Below are 21803 nucleotides of genomic sequence, written 5' to 3'. Positions count from 1 at the left end.
GGTCATTTTAAAACTTTTTTGGAGCCTGTTTTAGCTTCAAAATTTTAATAAATGAATTTTTAATTGATGCTTTAAGCAAGTGGTTAGTTTATCTAATGGTTAAATCCACAAGGTCTAGAATAAAGACTATCTAAAACTCCTCCTCGTAAGTGTATTTTAAAACAGTGTTCTCCAATGATAGCATTTATTTTTTTAATATAGAAATTGCATAATGATTGTTCTCTCTGATCAATGATGTCTAGGCTTCTGCTTTCATTTTATACAGTAATGGCTTAACATGATGCCAACACATGATAAACACTCAAAATTAGTCATCTGTATCAGGAAATCCTGAACAAAATTGAGTCCTAAGATTTTAGAGGTGAAGATAGAAAAAGAATAATTAATTGTTTCTAGGAAAACAATAATTAACCATGCTATTTTTTTCTTACACAAAACAAATTCTAACTATATTCTGGTAGTATTTTCAAACTTGCATATTTTTATGTACATTGGGTTTTCCATAACCTCTGAAAGATTACTCACATTGTTTTTCACTCATGTATTCCTTTATTGATTTTTTCAGCCTGTCAGTCAATTGTTCAGCAAATATTATGGGATTAATATATGCTATGCACAAATTAATGTATAATTAATACAGCTGAGTGAGCTACCAATTTCACTGTAATCATATTCTCATGATGCAGCCTATATTTAGTAGATAAATAGACCAAAATTAATTACATAGGTATATTATAATAGATCGTTAAGTTGCTAGAAGGAAATAAAGCGAGTAAAATAAGACAAATATTTTAAGTGCATGTGTATTGTTAAATATAAGGCTATTGGAAAAGGCTCCCTGATGTGATAATATTTGAGCAGACACTATAAGAAAATAAAAAAATGAAGAATGCACTTGAAAATTCTGAGGAAATATTTCCCAGATAGATAGAAAAAGATATGCAAAGTCATTGAGGCAGAAATTAGCTTGTGACAACAAAGCATCAAAATGAGAGTGAGAAAGAGGGAAAGAGGTAAATAAATAGATTATTAATAAAATTGTGGCCCAGATTACATACAACCTGGAAGATGATCACATATATTTGAATTGTAGAGTAAGGTTGGGAAAACCTTGAGAATTTTAAGTGCTGTGATGTGATATGTTTTTAAAGGATTAAATTTGATTTCATAGACAATGACTGCTGCTGGGAGTTGATGAAGAATGCTCATACAAGGGACACATTTCAGTGGAACAACCCATAGTATTATTAACTTATTGGAATATGAACTATGATACAGAAGGCTGGACGATGGTTCCATAGATTTGCTCAAAGTAGAAGAATGGATGTGTCTTTTTATTGAGATTAGACTACTACAGAAGGTGTAGGTTTGATGAGGCAATTACAAAGTTTTATTTTATGCACATTAAGTTTGAAGTCTCTGCTAGGTATACATGAGCAAGTAACAGGAGGTATTTTTCTAGAGGTAAGGAGTAAGAGATGAGCTAGAGACATGAGTTTTCAATATAATGAAAAGAGCTGTGTCAATGATTCATTAGAATTGAATAATGACTGAGGTGTTTTCAGAGGAAAAAGGAAGGAGTAAATCAGATGATCAAAAAATTCTAATTCAAATAATTTCCTTTAAGTGAGGAGCCAGTAAAATTTATGTCAGCTGGAAGGAGTGCAGAGTCAAAGCTGGGGATATATTGAAGCCAGGATATATGTTGATAAAAATGACTCAGTAGAAAGATAACATGCTGGTGGAGGAAGTAAAAAGAGGAGATGATTTTGGAAGTGAGGGTAAAGAAGAAAAGATATAAAATCACAATTGGGTCTTTCTGCCTTGAAAAGGAATCCAAACAGTGTATCCACTGTGATAGGAAGACAGACAAGAACATAAATTGAGATGGATTCGATAAACTTGATAGTAGATGTTTATAGACATCCTCTTCTCATTGCTTCCATTTTCTGAGTGAAAAAGAACAAAGTTTTCTGGGAACAAGGAAGGAAAATGAAGTGGTAAAATGATTTAGGGGAGAGAAGAAGATGTGACATAGGTATCTAAGAGAGTGCCTCTGTGCCATCAACTGTACTTCAACTTAATTCCATCTGAAGTAAGAGCACTTACTCCTTTGCGCCCTGATAAGACTCCAACCCTCACCACCAAGCACAATTGACCACTTTCATTTGGGTTACTACTTGACCCTGAATCCTGTCTTCCTGTTAACACTGTCTGGCACTTTAGTTTTATAACGGTCTTACTCTGATAGACTATAAGTGCCTCAAAAAACTCTTGTCTAAGAACTCTTGTCTTAGAGTGCAAGCTATGCCCAGTGATTTTCACATAATAGTCTCCTACTATGTTTTATGAAAGGAACAAATGATATTTTATGCAATTATAAAGTCTTAGATAAGAGATACAATTTAAAATCCTTATAAGATTTACGTATAAGACAATTCCTATAGCATGGTAACTAAGAAATATTCCAGATTTCATTACTTACAGTCCTTGAAATCTGTGTAAATAACAATGTCTTCAACGACATTTGGAGTAATTAGAATGTCTTAATGCTTCTGAAACCTAAATCTTCACTAATAAAACCAGTCAATCAAATGCCCTGTCCTGGCTAATGAACTTTATAGGCATATATTTGAATCTATATGTATATATAGTATTCCATTCAAATACCTCTATTTATTTTGTTTCAATTAAATTACAATTTTTACTTCAAATTTCAATATGTTCCTAAATAGTAATTTAAGATTAGTAGTCATTTCAGAATAAAAGAGTTAATTTTCATAACAGTCATAGGTGAGAGGGGAATTTAAGATACAATTACATTAAATTGGCTAGGTATGAATACAATTTTAAAAACAGTTATATATTGTCAGCTAAAATTATTTACTTTTTTTTTACTTCCAGGTATGTCTGCTTCCACATATAAAACTCTTTTCCATAAAATATTCTCTGCTCTAGATGTATGACCCATATGCCTAGTTGAATCAACCTTTGGTTTACTCAAAGGCAAATTAAACCCAAAAATACCAAACAGGAGACATGGTCTTTCTACCTCACAAAATCATTATCTTCCAGCCTTATCTCACTTAGTAAATGATTGAACCCATATTAAGCAGAAAACACAATATCACGCGCTCATATAGTCTTCATTACCTAACCCATTATCATATTCCTGTCAATTTCTTTTCTCTTAAACACCAGTCAAATGCGTCCACTTCTTTCCACATGCAAAACCACCTTATTACCCCAAGATACTTCCAATATCGTGTCTGGAGTTCATCAATAGCCTTTTAATTTGCCTCCAAGTACCTCAGCTTCTTTTAAAGCATTTTGATTATCCTGCATTAAGGATTACTTTTACAAAGTTAACACCTAGTCACTGCATATCCTTAAAAATGAAATTAAAAGCAAAATTTAATGCAGCCCCATTGCTCTCAAACTCTTTAACAGAGCATAGAGTCTCTCCAGCTTTGCCTCAAATATACTCCCCATTCTCTCTGAATACCAGCCAACCTGTGCTCACACAGTTTTACAAATGTGATATGCCTCTGTTCAAAGACGCCAGTTTTGTCTCCAATGCCTGGGATACCTTTCATTCTGCCTCACGCATCCTTCTACTTGTGAAAGTATATTTTCTTGCCAATTTAAATTATAAGTAAATTCTTCAGATATGCTTTCTCTGATCTATCTTAAATGACCAACTCCTCCTCTTATAGCAAAGTTACAACGTATACTGTTTTCATCACAGCTACGGTATTTTACATGGATTTGTTTATTTCTCTGATTATCTGTTAGCTTACTAAATATCCCATTAGACTGAGATTCCACAAGTTAAGAAACTCACATGTGTATTTCAGTTTTAAACTGAGCACATAGAATGTTCTCATTAAATACTTGAGAGAATAAATGAATTAAAATATACAGAGACAATGATGTAGAGCAATAACATTCCATAGAATATATAACACAATGTATTCCCAAAGACAGCCACTGGAAACATTCTGGTTTTAAATTAACTAAAGTGTGCTTGTATTCTTTTCTTTATTTTCTTTTCTTCTTCTTCTTCTTTTTTTTTTTCCTTTGGATGCAAGATGCCATAGGCAATTCTGGAAACAATTGTTCAGAATTATACAAGCTAAAAAAGGATGATGATTCTGGAAATTTTGTTTGTTTTGTTTGAACAGATGGCAGCTGCTGATATAAAATAAAAAAAATACATGCTACATAAAAAATGAACTGAATTAACGTCAAATAACAAAAATCAAATAACAAAATATCTTTTGGTGAATGATAGATTTACCTATACAGGAAAATTTATTTACCCAAAGGTTGTTCATAAATCATTACTCAAATATTTTATTTTTGAAAAGTCTAATTTGAAGCAAGTTCCTTTACATTACCAAACTCATTATCATATTCCTGTCAATTTTCTTATACAAGCAAGATGAGGAGTTTCTTATACATAACTTTTTAAATTTCATTTCACAAAAAATAAAACATGATGCAATATTTAATAAACCCAATTTAATAGATATTAAAGGATTTTCATTAGAATGTTTATATTATACTTCTAATCAATATAAATTTTAAACATTAAATTAGTGAAGAAAGTTTCATAAGGGAAATATTTTCTAGAGTCATCTTTTTTTTACATAAATGCATAATGTTTAAAGTATATTTTGCTCTTAACTATATGGATAGCTCTTCAGTTTACATTCTACATTTTTATAGCTTCAGCAAAATAGTCCCTGCAAAGGAACAGGAAAACTGTTATGTCCCTGGAGGCTGTGCCAATCAATAGGTATGTGGCCTTGGGCAATGCGCATTGGCATCTTGGATCTTGCTTTCCTCCTGTTTCCAATGAGTGTACTACTCTTGATTGTTTCTAAAGGAACATTCAAAGCCATAATTCTGTGGTTTGATTTTCTAATTCAAATATGATATAGTACTAACATAGTCATATATTTTTATCTCTGGAGTTTCTTTAATGGGAAAATTAAAATAGCTTAAAGAAAATCACAAAAGTACACATAAAAAGAGTAAATGGACCTGGTGAATATTTCCCAATTTGAACGATTTTGTTGCTCAGAGATTGTTTCCATGGCACACCACATACAGTCAAAATTCCCCAGAAAATATGTCTATATTGCCATGATTTGCTCTGACAATATCAACTGTTAACAACCTACCATTCCTTTTCTAAACAGCAATTGAATAGAGGATGAAGAATGACATGCCATAAACGCATTACTGTGCCAAAATTTAGTTCAAATTCATTACCATTTAAGAAGGATCATCTTGTGCTCTCTCAAGATGAGATACTCAGGGATACAACATCATTGTCCTTCCTTAGAAACTATTAAAAAAATTACCTGCAGGGAAGTGAAGGCCAGAAAAATCACCATCTCATCTCTAAAACTAAAACATTTTTAAACTTTCTATATATTAGATTTATTTAGAAATTAATTCCTACATTACAAGTCAGAAATCATTAAATTACATATTTGCATGTATATATATACACATGTATGAATATATGTATATGTGTATGTATTCACATACACACATCTTACAAAGAGTATGTACCATTTGCTAAAGTTATTATCTAACATACTTTTTCTCATCAATAATTAATCATGAATATCCATTCAAATCAGTTAATTAAGATTTAACTTACTGTTTTAGATAGCTAATTATTATTTATATAAAGTTGTTTCTTTTAAAAATCACACTTAGAACAATGAAAATTAGGTAACATATTATTCAACACATTTTGTAACCTACATGTAATCAGATTGCTGAGTTTTGCTGAATGACCATTTTGTTAAAATTAACCATTTTAAGAAACTTGTGCCTTATTAATTGCTTATTACTTTTTTTCTGAATTTCAGTTTTTCCTCAAAAATTCGTCTTTTTATACCTGAGGTTATATCATAATACAGAATGAGAGAAAAGGAAGCCATTTGCTTCAGTATATATATATTTTATACAATAACATATTCAAATTGTCCATTGTATTATGTTAATAGCGTTAATTATGTTTAATGTGAGCTGAGACCTCATAGTTAATTTAGATTCAAAAGTATTTTTAATTATAAAATTAATATATCATTAGTAACATAAAATAAAATGTTTCTTTTAATGTTCTACTCCAGATTCATTGGATTTAGTCATCCACCTATACACATTCAAATAGCAGTTGCCAAACAGTGAGTTACATTTTAAAAGTAAATTAATAGACACCTCAAGAATATGAATTTCTTTCCACTTGAATTTTGATATCAATAATGTCTTTTAAAAATTGTGAATGTTTAATTTTTTTCTATCTGCCAATTTCTGCTCTTATCCCCTGGTTTACATATTTCAACACTTGCAGTTATTACTTACCTTGAGAATAAGTATATATGTTGTATCTACTTGCTTATATAAAAAGGTAAAATTTCTTTCTGTCTTTACAACCTCTTAGCGGATTGGCTGATAGAGCACCACATTCTGCTTTAATTCTGATTACAGACTGGAGGGGGATATAGGGGATTAAATGATAATGAAAAAATACAATAAAATTTTTTAAAAAGGAACAAATGTTATAGTACTTATTGCACACCGACTAATGAAATATAGTGTGGCTAAGACTGTGGTCCTAATGTATAACATGATGTATGTTTGTTTTAACTTTTACCTAAATATGTCCCTGAAACACCAACAAAAAATATTTCCGAAACTTAAGAAGTGAACCTGGATTTAATACCCACTCTAAATCTGTCATGATTAAACATGATCAATTAAAGGAGAAATTTCTGTTAGTAACCAATCAAGAATGCCTGAAAATCTTTTAATATTTTAACCTGTGTTTTGACTTCATCTCTAGCATGTTCACTGTATAATTAGAGCAAATCTGAACTCTTTCCAGACTGACTTGAATTCTCCTTTCTTGGCCAATTAATAAATTCAGGATTTATATAAATTGCGTAAATTTTCTCCTGTGGTAGTTGTTTTGTTATTCTTCAATGCTTCAATTCATGGAGAATAAAAAGGCGGTCTATTTATATTTCTATACATGATGGGGGAGACCACAGTAAAAGAACATCAATTTTGTCTAAGGCTTTCTCACAAACGTTCAGTGTTAAATGGTTCTTTATTCTAAGTGCTAATAAGGAGAGGAATTAAGCATTTTTCATCTGTTCTAGCCCTCTAGGACAGATAGAAGTCCTTTATCATGATCGTGGGTGAAGTCTCTTTTAAGGTGTTAGGGATTGATAATAGCAGGTGGCATATCAGTAGAAATGGCCTTGGATATTTTGTCAGTTTTCCCTAATCTCTCCCTTCTTTGTACCCAAATACAAGCCACTGGGTAGTGTCAAATAAATGCAAATCTAGACCTAGATAGGGAACTACTTTACTCAGAAGAAAGACAATTAAAAGGGAAAAAGTCTAGCTCTCAGAAATCAACAAGTATCTTTAAATCAAATGGAAAAAGGCTTTTTCCCCATAAAAATGTCACGAAGAGGGGTAGAACGATTAGTAGACATTGTTAAGAGAAAGTTGGGCAAGCAAGGAAAAAAAGATCAATGTCTTGCTGTGGTTGTACCGTTCTTAGGATAAGCTGACAAGGTCATGATCTAATTTCTTATCTCTTGTTTAGAGTTGGGGGACAGTTGCAATTCAGGGACTTATAGGGAAGAAAAAACTATGACTAATTTTTGGTCATAACAATTGAGAACTGTTTGTCAGCAGGGATGGAAGCATTCTCATCCCGGGAAATGTGATTCCTGTATTCAGAAGTGACCCATGATGGACAGGGCCTACTTGACAGTTTTGTTGACCAAAGACAGTTTTATTAACACCAACTCTTCCATCAACCCAATCTTTTTTCCTGATGTCCTTTTAGAATGTCAGTAAAGCATATTTTTGGTGAGTCACTCACAACATCTTCTACACTTAGAAACCAACAAAACTGTGCAGTTTTAAAACCATTCCCTAGGCAAATGCTTTTAAAAAGTATATATGAGCCTTGGATCTATTTGTGAAAAAATATTGACAAATAATTACTTAAATGTACTATTATATAATGATGCTATACTTTCTATGCATCCTGAAGTAATTTAAAACTGAGTGCATTTTATTTGAAAGCAATGTTAAGAAATTACAAAACACTTCTTTAAACATATTTTTTCGTCTTATAAATATATATCAATTTGTATTAAGTGGTATATTCTACTTTAGTATAATAACGTGAAATTTATTTATATGTGGTTTTAAAGGCCCATTTTTAATTATCTAGGTAATCTATTTACAGGTTAAAGAGTTTCCATTTATTATGGGGTCTTCTTATACTTGATGTCAGGTTGTTTAAATATGATAATTCATATTTTCATACTTTTATTTAATTAAATATACTTAAAATGTACAGGTGACATTGTAAGTAAAAAGTGCCTTTGACTCCTATGTTTTATGAAGAATGTTGTCATCTTTCTTGTGACTTACATGTACCACTGATTTCAACTGTTTTGACATTGTCTTTAACTTAATAGCCCTTCAACGTTTTGAAAACACTTCTACATAGAAATCTTATAAACAAACACACATACACTAATATAAGACCATTCCTCAGTAATTGACCAATCCTTCATATAGTGATTTTAAAAAAAAAGCATCCTGAAATAGTAGCATTAATTTGTACAATTTGCAATAATCAGATTCGTGGCTCATGTTGGTTGTCCGTAAGTGCCCACAAAGGAGTCATGTTTTCAAAAATGTATCTCATCCTTGGTCTTCGTCACGTTGCCATATTATAAACAATGAAAGCTGCTGACAAAATATTGAGGTTTCCAAAAGTTATTGTCAACAACAAACATCTCAGCTTACATTCACTTCCGGCCTAAGAATCTTATTTATAAGCCAAATGCTACAAGAGGGATGAGAGATGACAAATGAAAGACACAATGACATCATTGGGAAAGGTGCGCTGTGATTCGGTGGCGACCTGGTCATGTGACATTGGACCATTTCGTCTTTAAATTTCTCAGCTTCCTTAACTGCAGAGAAGTGCTAACACTTGCACTTGGATTATATTTGTAAGATTTAGATCATTTCTTTTCAAAATAGGGTATTATTAACCTGGAACTCAGCCTGACTTCCACACACGAGATAATTAACCAGGAGAAATTCAAAAGTAATAATTATACTTGCAAATAAAAGATAGAGTATTATAAAATTTAGTAGGTTCTGGTCCACAGTACATAGTAAGGTACCCATGAGGACAACTGTGTTTCAAGTTAATAAATTTTAGATTTCAGAAATTTAATTTGAGAGAAATACATATATATATAATATACTGTATATAGGTTATTGTATTCACCAACTAAACTAATAATATGTATGCAGTGAAAAATGAATATTCAGTTAAATTCAGACTACAAATACTTGATATCAATTCAGGTTAGTTTTTTTTTCTTTTATTAGATTGAAAAATAATTTTTTTTCAGAAAATTTTTATTTCACAATTGCAGTTAAGTTAGAATTTTGTTTCATGTAGTCAACAGGAACATATCACAGAGTAACGTATCTACTTTCCTTTAAATTTGAAAAGTCAGAAATCTTCTGGTAATTCTGTACATGTGGAGAAAAACTTTAAATTTTCAAAGATTCCAACTTGCTCTTTTTACTTAGGTATTACTATAATCAACCAGTCTAGAAGTCATATCTCATTGTTCAATGTAAAGATCAAATAACGTTTGAGATAGCTTAACTAAGTAATTATGCAAACGAATGTGATGGAAGTATGATAATAATGGAGATATTAATGGCTTTGATGGAGAAAGGAAGAACAGGGATGCTCCGAACTGAAAATAAACCAAAAGCTTTGGGGAGCCAGTGGAATTGGGCGTAAGAGAGGGGCTAAGGGCTGAGGGGGTTGTTATAAGATGAAAAGGGATAGAGATGCCCTGAAGGCACTTTTTTCTGCCCTGAGTCACAGCATTGTTAAAGCTCGCCTTCATTTCTGGGGAAACTAAGCTGTGAGGGCTAAAACTTTCTTTAGAAGTATGATCATTACCAAAGGACATAATACAAAAAGTAAAGCATTTTTTTCTTATTCTTATTTGAAACACCTTTCGAAAGTTTTTACAGAAAGGTAAAAATATCTTAAATAACTTGTTAAGTAAATTTAGATCATTTTAAGATTTAACATTTTAATTGATAACTAAATAAATTATGGGTAATGATTTAAAAAACCGAATGCAAGCATTCCAGGTGATTTATGAAATTGACCTTTATAGTTTGTTTTTGTTCTACTTTAGTGATTAAGTATTACAGAATAAATCAAGATCTTCATTACTGTAGGGATTACCTTTCTATTTAACTTCTTTTCTACATGTATATACAGTGTAGTGAAAAAGTAAGTTTACAGTTGTGTGTATGGAAAATAATACAGTAATTAACAAATAACAATACAAGTATAAACTCTGTTTTGTGTAGCCACAACTAAAAACCTACTTTTGCCCCACCCTGTATATGTCTCTATCTATATATACATAAAAATATATATCCTACATACAAAAATGACAGATTTAAAGAAAAATAAAACATTATTTATTTTGAGAAATACTGAAATACAGCAGTATTTAGATATATTTTCCTAAGCATACGGTTATGATCTGATAATAAAGAAGACAAAGAACTAATCTTTAAACTTTATGTCATTGAAAGGCACATTCTCTTGATTTATGAAATAAAATTTGACCCTAGCCCATAGATCACATACATCATATACATCACATCCTGAGGGTTATGGGAAATTGACTGCAAGTATTCATCATTATTCAATGTACATAAACAGTAATGACGTTGACATTTGTAAAGTACACAGCAGGAGTCATGTCCACCTTTTAGTACTGCTCATTTGTTTTATGACCTCATATAAGAAAAACTTAGCACCTTTTTATCTTTTGTTGTTTTTTCTTTCTTGTGATTTTATAATTCGCTTACATGGTTTTATTGACCACAAATGCCATTCTTCTAGTTTATAACCTTATACTAATTAACCACTTGAAACCTTTACTTTGTTTCCAATATTTAAAACAAGTCTTCTAAATATGAATATATATACCAAAGACAACTCAAAATTGAGTTTCATGGGGTGAGCAAAGAGGAAAAAGGTGGGGCAACTAAATGTAAGTGAACAACAATAAAATTTTAAAAATTGAGTTCTTAAAAAGTATGTCAATAGCCTTATGTTTATCTTAGTATAAAATGTCCAAGGGGTTTACTTTTCAAAAGATAATAATTTAAGCATAATTATATTTTTTCACTACTTGATTAGTTTTAAAATGAAAAAAATCAGGGATTATCTAAGTACTGTTTACTATATATTGCCAGATGTGCTTTGATAGCAGAAAATGACTTTCAGTTAATTATTAATTCAATAATTTACTGAAAATATAATTTTATATTTCAATATATTTTCTAAAATTTTACAGCTCATTTTGTTAAGCAAACATTTTTTTTTCAAAAAAATTAAACTTAGCCATGGTCTAAGTTATCATGAATTGTAAATTATTATGTCCTTATTAATTAAAAAAAGAAGATAAATAAACTGGATGCATAGGATAAAAGATGGAGTAACAAAATATTCCAAAGGCTCTCTAGGGGTTAGGGACTATTGGGTACATGTCTACTGTGCCATCTCATTTTATTCCTCAAATATCAACATCACCAACTTCATGACATGTGCAGAGATTAAAACTCAAAATGTAACATAATTTGTTCAACATCTAAGTGTTACTAAGTAGGGGAACCAGAATTGATTGGACTTTTAAATTCCTATACTTTGTTAAGTATATTCTTTACTAACATAATAACAGTTTTTCTTTTTGAAAGTAGTTGAAAAATTGTCACAAAACTGCCAGTATCATTTTTACATTATTTTTCTTAGAGGATTTTCTTTTTATATCCTTTAATGTGCTTAAAATAGGATTTCTAAGTGTATATAAAACTTCAGTCGTGAATGTATCTTCTTTGTAAAATCATATCTCAATTACTAGCGGCAGCCAAATTCTTGGATGGGTCTTTGTTAATGTGTGTTGGGACCCTGAGCTGACCTGCCTTTCTCTTGGGACCTCAGGAGTCAGGTGGTATATGGCAGACTTCTTTTTTACCTAAACATCAACAATTCCCAACTGAGGTTTCCTTGCAGGAGTGACTATAACCCATTCCCTCTAAAGGTTAAAAAGGTGAATTACTGAAAACCTCACCTCTCTCTCAGCCGGAGGTCAGACGGGAGGCCTGATTCTTGCTGTTGGAATGCAAAGTACAATACACCAGCAGCTTCTGGAAATTCTGATAGGCTGAAAGATGAAAGGAGTAGAAAGACCAGTCCTGCCTTTCATGCTATGGGACAATAGTTTTGAAATATTAGAATCTAGAAGTTACTCTCATCACCAAACAAATACCCAAAAAATAATAGATTCTCAGGCTGGAAAATTCCAGCACGCTTGTGTGCTTCAAAGGAACCAACATGAGACGGTTGCTGTGCAGCTCATCCTCCTCCGCCTTCATGGGGAGACTGTTAAAGTGGATGGATTGGAGTCACCAACTGTGGTGATGATAAGATGCTTTGCGGAATGAAAGGAGCCATCGGTTATCCTGGCCTCTTCATCTTTAGGTCTGGACTTGCTTCAGAGTACCATGGTGACACATCAAAGGAGACTTCAGTGAGTTTCTCCATGCAGCAGATTACAAGTACAGTGACAGAATTATAGCCCGGGAATTCCGCTAATGCTGTACAAACCAGCTTTGCTGCTGGCAGTGCCTGGCTGATCACTCTGTGTTCCAAAGGAGGAGATTGTCTGACCTCACAGACCTGTCTCAGGCTTAGCGGCCTCTTGGATGGTGTTGATGATGTAGGAAGGACGGACTGTGCCATCATGACAACCTCCTACAACTACTACTATTTTGCTCCTAGAGCCAAAAACAAAGAAAAAGGCAGTGTTTTGTTTCTTAATTCATTGGATGCTTAAGAAATGTATTTAGAAATAATGCAGAATCTTCCAGATTTTGAAGTCTTTTTGGCAAACAAGCTAGAGGATTGTTTGATTCATCATTAATTGCTTTTATTTTTTCACTCCAGAAAAAAATGAAACTTTAAATTACACAGCGTGAAAAAACTGAGGACTCTACTTAATAATGAACATATTTAAGTCGGCAACTTTGTTTCTGTGCACCAGAAATTTATAGCAATCTCTATGTTTCTCAGACATGTCTAGCAGTATTTAAAGGACAAGGAAACAAAGAATATGAAATTAATCATGGCAAGAAGACTTTGGCATGATATGATATGATATATCATAGTATGATATATTTGTCTTTGCCAAGAAAAAATGTTCATTCTCATGTTACCACATTTGGACTTCAACATTTTGCTGTCATTTACAAAGAACAATAGCTTGTTAATTTTTTTTTTTTATTCCTTGGTGCCCACTAAGGTGAGCTTTATTGCCAGAATTATGAAAACTATCAAAGCATCTTTATGGTCAGCTTAAGTTTGTTACATGAGTTTGTATAGTACATGAAGGACTCTGTAACATGTATAATATTCAGGCTTATCCAACAACAATAGTGTTCAACCATTCTAACATTCATGAACGTGAAGAACGTCACTCTGCCCAACAGTCCTTGGAATTCACAGAGGATTTTATGTCATTCTACTATCTCCCCGACATCTCCCACCTTCAATGAACTAGCTAAACAAAGAAAACATGGAAAGTATGGATGGTAGTTGATTTCTATTCTCCATGCCGTCATCCATGTCAAGTTTTAATGCCAGAATGAAAAAGAATAGCCTAGATATTAATCTGACTGATCAATGTGGACAACATAGAGTGCCAATAGTAACTTTCTCTTTGTGCCAAAGAAATGTTTGGAAACACCCTGAGATAATGTTTGCCCCCCAAAATCAAATCAAGCTTATCAATTTTATACTTACAATGGCTAGAATAGGCATGCTTATTCCCTAAGAAACTGGGGTCCAGGATTTTACCCTCAAGCATCCACAGATCTAGTGCCTCAGACCTTCAATGAAAAAGTTTTACAGAGAAAAAAAACATTGGGTGGTTGACTTCTATGATTCTTGGTGTGAACCTGGTCAAAATTTTGCTCCTGGGTCTGAGCTCTTGGAAAAAAGCATTAAAGGAAAGTGAAAGCTAAAAAAGTAGACCCTCAGGCTTATGCTCATACACTCCAGAAATCTGGTATCAGAACCTATCCAACTGTTAAATTGTATCCCCCTGAAAGAACAAAGAGAAATATTTAGGAAGAGTCCATAGAAGACAGAGATGCAAAATAGATCACTACCTTAATTTATGAAAGGTTGAAACAGTTATAAAAACATGGAAAGAGAAATAATATGAAATATAATGATATTGAAGATGAAGAAAAATTGAAAAGAATTTCTGATGAGTGACATCAGAAGACATCTTTTTAGATCATTGTTACATTTTTTATGGGAATAAATAAACATTATATATTGGAAACATAAAATAATATTGGAATTCACTATTCTTAAATTTCTTGGTAAGTAAATAGTCACTTTTTGAAAACTTTTAGCGGGATTCTATAATTTCAACCCAAACCTCCCTAACACATAAAAGACTTTCCAATTATCAGGTATCATAATGATTTTCGGTTGTGCCTTTATACCCTCTGCCCCCATTGTTTTTTGTTAAAACACAAGAGATGATATGTAGTTTTTCAGTTATTTAGGGCTAATTTTTATGTCAATGCTAAGAATACAACTATGAATAAAACTTTTTATATGCAAACAGTCACAGAAAGGCATGCTGAAAATTCAATATGAGTATGAAGTAAATTTGGTTTTGATGGCAATGTACTTTATTTTTACATCATTTCTTATAGTTATACATTGATTATTGATTAGTAAAATGGTCTAATATGACATTTAAACTCTATTTCCTAGTCTCTACTAATTAGCTGTGATAAAATTCTATGACTTTGTTTATAACCATGTAATTTATATCCAGAAATAATCTGTACATTTTTATCAGTGCTAAAAAATAAGCTAAAACTTCCACAGTAATTCTTTGAAACCAGGTCTGTTTTATTCATCCTAGTGTTAATGCATTTCCCGATTGGAGTTGATTTTTTAAGCAGCCTTCCAAAGTTTTCAAAAGAACAATATTCACAGAATCACAGCTTCATTACACTATAAGCTTGAGTTTAGTTTTCCACATGTTAATTTTTTCTAGAGAATCCTGCTGTGTTTAGTGCAAATCAATAGAACCAAATGACACTAAAGAATGAGTGGCCAGTTTCAACAATTTCCTAAAAATGAAGGAAAAACCCTTCCCTGGATTGAATTTGAGAAACACAAAACTATTTAAGGCTCTAGGACATGATAGTACAATGGTTGTCAAAACATTATTTCCTTAGATTAGTATAGAATGACTTTTTAGTCATTAGAGAGAATTTATCTTCAAGATGGTTTGGAATTAAGTTGAAAATGCCAAAACTACTTCAGTCTTACATAATTAATACTTTTGGGAAAGTGTTGGAGAATGGGCTCCCCAAGGAAGCTGAGTATATTTTGTACTCTGGAGACATTCCTTTTGACCTTAAAATCTCACAAATCATCTTACACTTTGTTATCTATGAGGTGCTAGTTCAAAATTTCACTGTGAAAGGGTCTTCTTAATAAAATGAAGACTATTTAAGAGAGACTCTCCAGTGACCTATCATCAGCCTATTTGATAAGGGTAAAATAAATGTAGTAATTAATGTATGCCCTTACATATTAATTTTCATACCACTTTAGTAGAAAACACTTGAAGTATTACCACTGACTGCCACTCTATTTTCAGTTCTGTTTACTTATTAGGTGCTAAATTACTGTTTTTCATGATTTTTCATCCTCAAATAGCAGTCAGTTTATAATATAATTTCTTGATTGAAAGGAAGAATGATTAAATAGAGTGTAGAAAAACAGTGCAATTTTTGGGACAAATCAATATGTAATAATTGGCAGTTAACAAATATTTGAATCAGATAAATAAAAAGATAAAACAATGATAAAAAGAAAAAAACATAGAAACTGTCCAAAAAACCACATACATCAGGAGGTCATACCTTATTAGTTTGCTATTGCTGCTATAACAAATTGCCACATGTTCAGTGGCTTAAAACAACACAAAATTAATATATTACAGTTTTGGAATTTGGAAGTCTAAAATCAGCCCCATGGACCTAAAGGCATGGCATCTTGGAGACAATCCTTTTCCTTTTGAAGACCACCTTGATTCCTTATCTCTTATTCCTACATCTTAAAAGCCACAAGTATTGTGTCTTCAAAGCTCTCTCCGTTTCCATAGTCACATGGAGTGTTCTGTTTGACCTTTCTGACCCTCCTTTATAAGAAGGGTTGTGGTTACAGGGTATGCAAGTGGAAAATCCAGTATAATCTCCCCAATTCAATTGTCTTAATCACATCGGCAAAATCCCCTTTTCCACTTGAAGTTATATACTAACATGTTCTGAAGTTTAGGAGGTAAAGAACTTTGGGAGGGATCATTATCCTGTCTCCCAAATTGACCAATAATTCATGTACTCAAGTTATATCACTGGTGTTAATAGACATATCTATTAATACTTTTAGGAAGACTAGCTTTCCCAATTTGCCTAGGATCGGACCTGTTGTATCACTGAAATTCCAATGCCCTGCTATAACTCTCAGTCCTGATAAACAAAGATAATTTGCTTTCCTGGGCCCTTAGGAAACTCTGGTCTTCATTCATCCCTAATAAACAAAAATACTTTGACATCTGTGTCTTGGGCAATGCTAAATTTTATTTACAGAATACTTAGCTGATATGCAATGTATTGAGGTTATAGTTAATGGGTTGGGTTTAGAGAAGACTAAAACAACTGTAAGGTGTGTATGAAATCCAGTAAGAGTCCTGATACCTTATACATTCTTAATGAAATGTCTTGGCCACTGCTATAGACTTTTATTGCCAAATGTATAACTAAAGCTAACTTGATTCATCTTTAAAGTATGTCAACCTCTGGGTCACTCAACTGAAGCCAGATGTGGAAGAGTAAGAGTCCCTCAGAGAGGATGTAGCTAAAATCATAACATTTGAGAGGTGAATTCTGAAATCATATATCTATATATCTATATATAGATATATTTTACTATTGCTGGAAATGCTCTACTTACAGTAGTGATTATTGTCATGTCAAAACTCATCCATGGCATGCAGAAACAAAAGTCAAATTTACAAATCTATGTAGGTGCGCATGTATGTGTGTGTATATAAATATAATAAAATTTTATGTCCTATGTATTTTGCACAGTTATAACTTAAATTATTGTCATAAATTGTTAAGAGAAAATATTTCAATAAAATTTCATTGAGTGACCTTTTGGATGCATGCTTGCAATATTATAACATGATAAAAATCAATGATTGCTTAGGAACCATGCCATGTTTTTAACTATTGGTGTTAATTCTAAGATCCATATTAACTTATAATAATATTATTTTTGTTACATTAAAACTATTTTCTGTTCAGGAAAAGTTCTTACAGTTAAAATGTGTAACTTGATATAATTAAACTTATTTTCTTTAAGATTTAGGATTTAGGTAAAGTTTCTAAAAAAAGTTACTTTCTGCAAAGGACGCTACCACTACTTTCCAAAACTTTCCCTCTGTTTTATCTGTTTTTAGAGGAGACTTAATTATTCTCTTTGCCCAATATCATTCCTCTAAATCTGATAAAGATTGGATATGTTTGCCAAATACAAAATATATAAAAATCCCCAAATTCTCAAGCTGTTTTCTCCATAAGCTTCTCAGCAAAATATATAATCATTCTTTAAATATGATAAATATCAAACACATTAAGTACACACACATACATACATATATGACTATGATAAAATATAAATTTAGCTAAGATACCAAAAACATATATTTTCAAGGAAGCAAAATCTTACTTTGCACTTCCAGAAAAGTTTTGGAATAAACACAGAAAGACATAAAAATATATTGGAAATTTAAAAAAAAAGCTAAATATATTGAGTGCCATAATTGTTCCTTCAAAAATCACCCTTGTTTCTTAAATTCTATAAAAATGAGGTCCATGAAAGATTTTTACACACAAAAAATAAGTACAAACAAGTAATTGAAAACTAGGAAACATTTGAAAGGAAAAATAAAGCTTTAAAGATACACTAATCTGTTAATTTTGTATACCGTAAGAAGAGGAATTGAAATAGACCAGGCATAGAGATAACTCTTTATTTACAAAATGTGAGCAGCAAAGCAAGCAAGCAAGAAATAATATTATAATTAGAAATAAAATTGTTCCAATATTGATAAGAGAATGACCAAGTATAAATTAAAACTTCAAAAAAATAGCGATAAGATGAAACTAAACTTACAACATAATTATTAAGGTAATTAAAATTATGTTAGGAATCTGGAAATTAGAGGAGTTGAGAGGAAATAAGAAATAAACCATGGTTTTTGGCTATTTTAGCACTAAGTTTGAATGAGGAGTGTGATTTCATTTTTAAAAAGATCTCAACCTTTCACATAAACCTCTCAATAATATTTACTATGCTGTATTTTGTGTTCTGTACAAGGTTACATAATATCACATTCCATGTTCCATTTGTTACTTCTGGCAATACCTTTTTCAGTTCATTTTATCCTAATGGGACACTTATCTTAATTGTGTGGTAAATAAATTGTCAAAATTGAAATGTCAATGCCCAATAATAAAAGTTAAAGAAAAAAATCCAGTACCTATTTGTAAAATTTATGTTGCATATTGTTATTTTAAGATAACCACTTTTGATCCTATAAAACCTATAACAATCCATCAAGTTTCAGCTTAAAACAGAAAATAAAAGAAAGGATAGCAGCTAACAGAACCAAATCTACTTTTGCTAGTCTATTTATCTCAGGGTCCAGTTATATATATGCAGCTTCCTTTTTTTCCATTGAATTTCAATTATAATGGCAAAAGAGCAGTTTCCTCCTGGAGACTTGGAAATACAAGTGTTATACTGAGCTCATGACATTTAAATGCAAGGATTAAGTGATACAGTTATGATTCAGATCAGGGGATGTGTTACTGTGGAGGATTAAGATTACAAGAAAGAAGAAACACAAAGAAGAAAAGGAAAGAGAGCTCTTATTTATTGCTATGTAATAAATCACCTCACAATTTAGTGGCTTAAAACAATAAATGCATTGTATCTCATGCAGTTTCTGTGGATCTGAAAACCAGGGGTGCTAGAGACGAATTGTCCCGGTCCAGGGGTTCCTGAAATCACAGTTAAGAGGCTGGGCAGGACGGCAGTTGCCACCATCTGAAGGCTTCACTGCGCTGCAGGATTGACTTCCAGGATTGACTTCCAGGATGGTCCCTCATTCATGTATCTGGTAAGTTGGTCCTGACAATTGACTGGAGCTTTTGACCACATGGACCCCTTTAAAAGGTTACTTGAGTAGGCCTCTGGGGCAAGATTGTTAAAGAAAAATAAGGATGGGAACGTGATTTATTTTAAAATCTAGCCTTAGAGCCTTACACTGGCATTTCCACAATGTTTTTGATTATACAGGACAGGGAGGACTGAGTAAGGAGGTAAATACAGAGGCAAAATTTGTCAGGGGTCTTCTTGTAGTCTGGTAGCCACAAGAAGGAATAAAGATATCTGTTTTTGAAAAAAAAATCCTATGTGATGTATAAAATTGTCTTAGTGTTAACTCACTAACAGAATCTGGAATGAAGGATCAAAGGGATCCCACAACATATTGGACTAAGTATTTATGGTCATCGAATCTCTCTAATGTTGTGATCCCATCCAAAATAAGAGTGTGTGCTGGGGTTTTGCACTAGTCTCTGTTAGTTTATCAGGATCAATTTTCTTCATAAAGAAATAAGAAATTATTACATTTTCATTATATATTTCCTTTTTACATATGCAAGTTGCTCTCTTCTTTCCTCGTCTTCTTCCTACTGGAAAGCCACTATTTAAAATTCCATTAAGAAGTGTTATGCTTTTGTTTGTCCTCAGATAAGTAGATAAGTCTCATGACTATAATCACCATAGATTGTATACTCTGTAGTTCTAGTTATAGTGTCTCCTTGTCCAAGAGCATTGTCTCGAACTTGACTTTAGTGACCCATTTCTGTTCAATGATTGTATTCCTTGTATAAATGCTAATATTGCTGCTCTTATACTTACTCTGGATGCTCTGAAATCATATGCTCTCTGATGGAACAGGTGGAAACATTTTTCCAATGTAAGTTGAAAGCATAGAGCTTATCTTAAAAATAAGGGATTTCAAAATAAAATAAGCAGACAAAAACCAATAAAAATCTCATTTAAATTTCTTTAGAGCCTGGAAATACCTGTCTTATTTATGCAATCTTGCCAATCTTTACATAAACACACACACAATCACACTGAAAACAACAGAAATACATATCTGCAACATTATCTTGGCTTAGGCAGATATAATAATTTATATGACTAATAAATAGCACTTAGCCCATTTTCCCCAACGTAAGTAAGTCTTTATCAACAAGTTGCTTTCACCATTTTTCCCAATGGACAGTGAACTCTGGGAATGGTTACAGGAGTCCTGCCTCTTCAATGCATTTTGGATTTCTGATTTCAAAACCTGACATGATAAAATTGTTATTTTAATCTACTGAATGTGTAGTGGTTTTTAAAGCTGCAATAAGAAACTAACACAAATTGTTAAAAATGTTTTATTTGGCTAAATACTAATCTGAGAAGTGAATATAAAGGGAAATTTAAAATAACATAAGGGAGTCCAATACTCTAACAAGGAAGGCAAAGATCTGTAGCTTTGCCAGAGATAAAACATAACAGGCATTTTGAATTGTTTTTTTAAGATGTTCTTAAGGGATCTTGGAAGAGGTTCTATTTAAGTTGAGACATAAAAATGAGGAGTCAGACATTTAAAGACAGAACAGGGAGTTTGCCAGAGAATCTTTCTGATTTTGATGAATGGTATGGATAAAAACACCAAGCCCAACTATGGCAGGACATTGGAAATTAGGTGGAGGAATACTCTCTTTAATGAGGGACATACTAGAATCTTTGTATCTTTTCTTTTAACTTTAGTATGTTTGACATTTATCATTTTGTCAGAGAAGTAGAAATTTGTAAGAGGAGAGGAAGATGGAGACTGATAGTATACATCATGTATATCCTATGGTTTCAAAAACATAATTAGTGAGAAATCATGAGTTTGTTGTTCTTTCCAATTTATCTGAAAGTGCAAAGTATATAAAAAATTTCTTTTTGTTTAAAAAACATAGAAAAGCAAAGTTTAAACATGATTCTGATGATGTTTTTGGAATGATCTAGCCTTCCTGGGACATGGGGAAAGGGGGAGAGAGGTGTTGAGGAAGAGAGAAAGGCGAGAGTGAGACTTCTCAGTGAGGAGATGAAAAGAGGGTTCGCTGCCCTGGCCTGTGTGGCTCAGTTGGCTGGAACGTCTCCTGTGAGTGAAAGGTTAGGTCATATGCTAGGCTGGGGTTGCATCCCTAGTCTGAATGCCTGCCATCTCACCTGATCTCCAGTCGGTGTGTTCTGGGAGGCAGCAGGTCAGTGTTTCTCTCTCTCAATGATGTTTCTCTCTCTCCCTTTCTCTTCTCCCTCCCTCTCCAAAAACAATGAAAAAAATGTCGTCAGGTTGGGGAGGATTTCAAAAGAGATTTCCTTGCTGAATTTGTTTCATTTTCTT

The 21803-nt window shown here is 32.4% G+C and overlaps 1 pseudogene; it reads left to right on the top strand.

Moving 5' to 3' along the window:
• Window positions 1-9790: 9790 nt before the first annotated feature.
• Window positions 9791-14392, top strand: LOC129079023 (dnaJ homolog subfamily C member 10-like; annotated as a pseudogene).
• The last annotated feature ends 7411 nt before the right edge of the window (window positions 14393-21803 follow it).

The sequence above is a fragment of the Pteronotus mesoamericanus genome, unplaced genomic scaffold (genome assembly GCF_021234165.1).
Source record: "Pteronotus mesoamericanus isolate MK-2021 breed Mesoamerican mustached bat unplaced genomic scaffold, CSHL_Meso_final contig_75, whole genome shotgun sequence".
In the NCBI taxonomy this organism is placed as follows: Eukaryota; Metazoa; Chordata; class Mammalia; order Chiroptera; family Mormoopidae; genus Pteronotus; species Pteronotus mesoamericanus.
The sequence above is the reverse complement of the archived record's forward strand: the minus strand, read 5'-3'. Positions and strand labels throughout refer to the sequence as shown.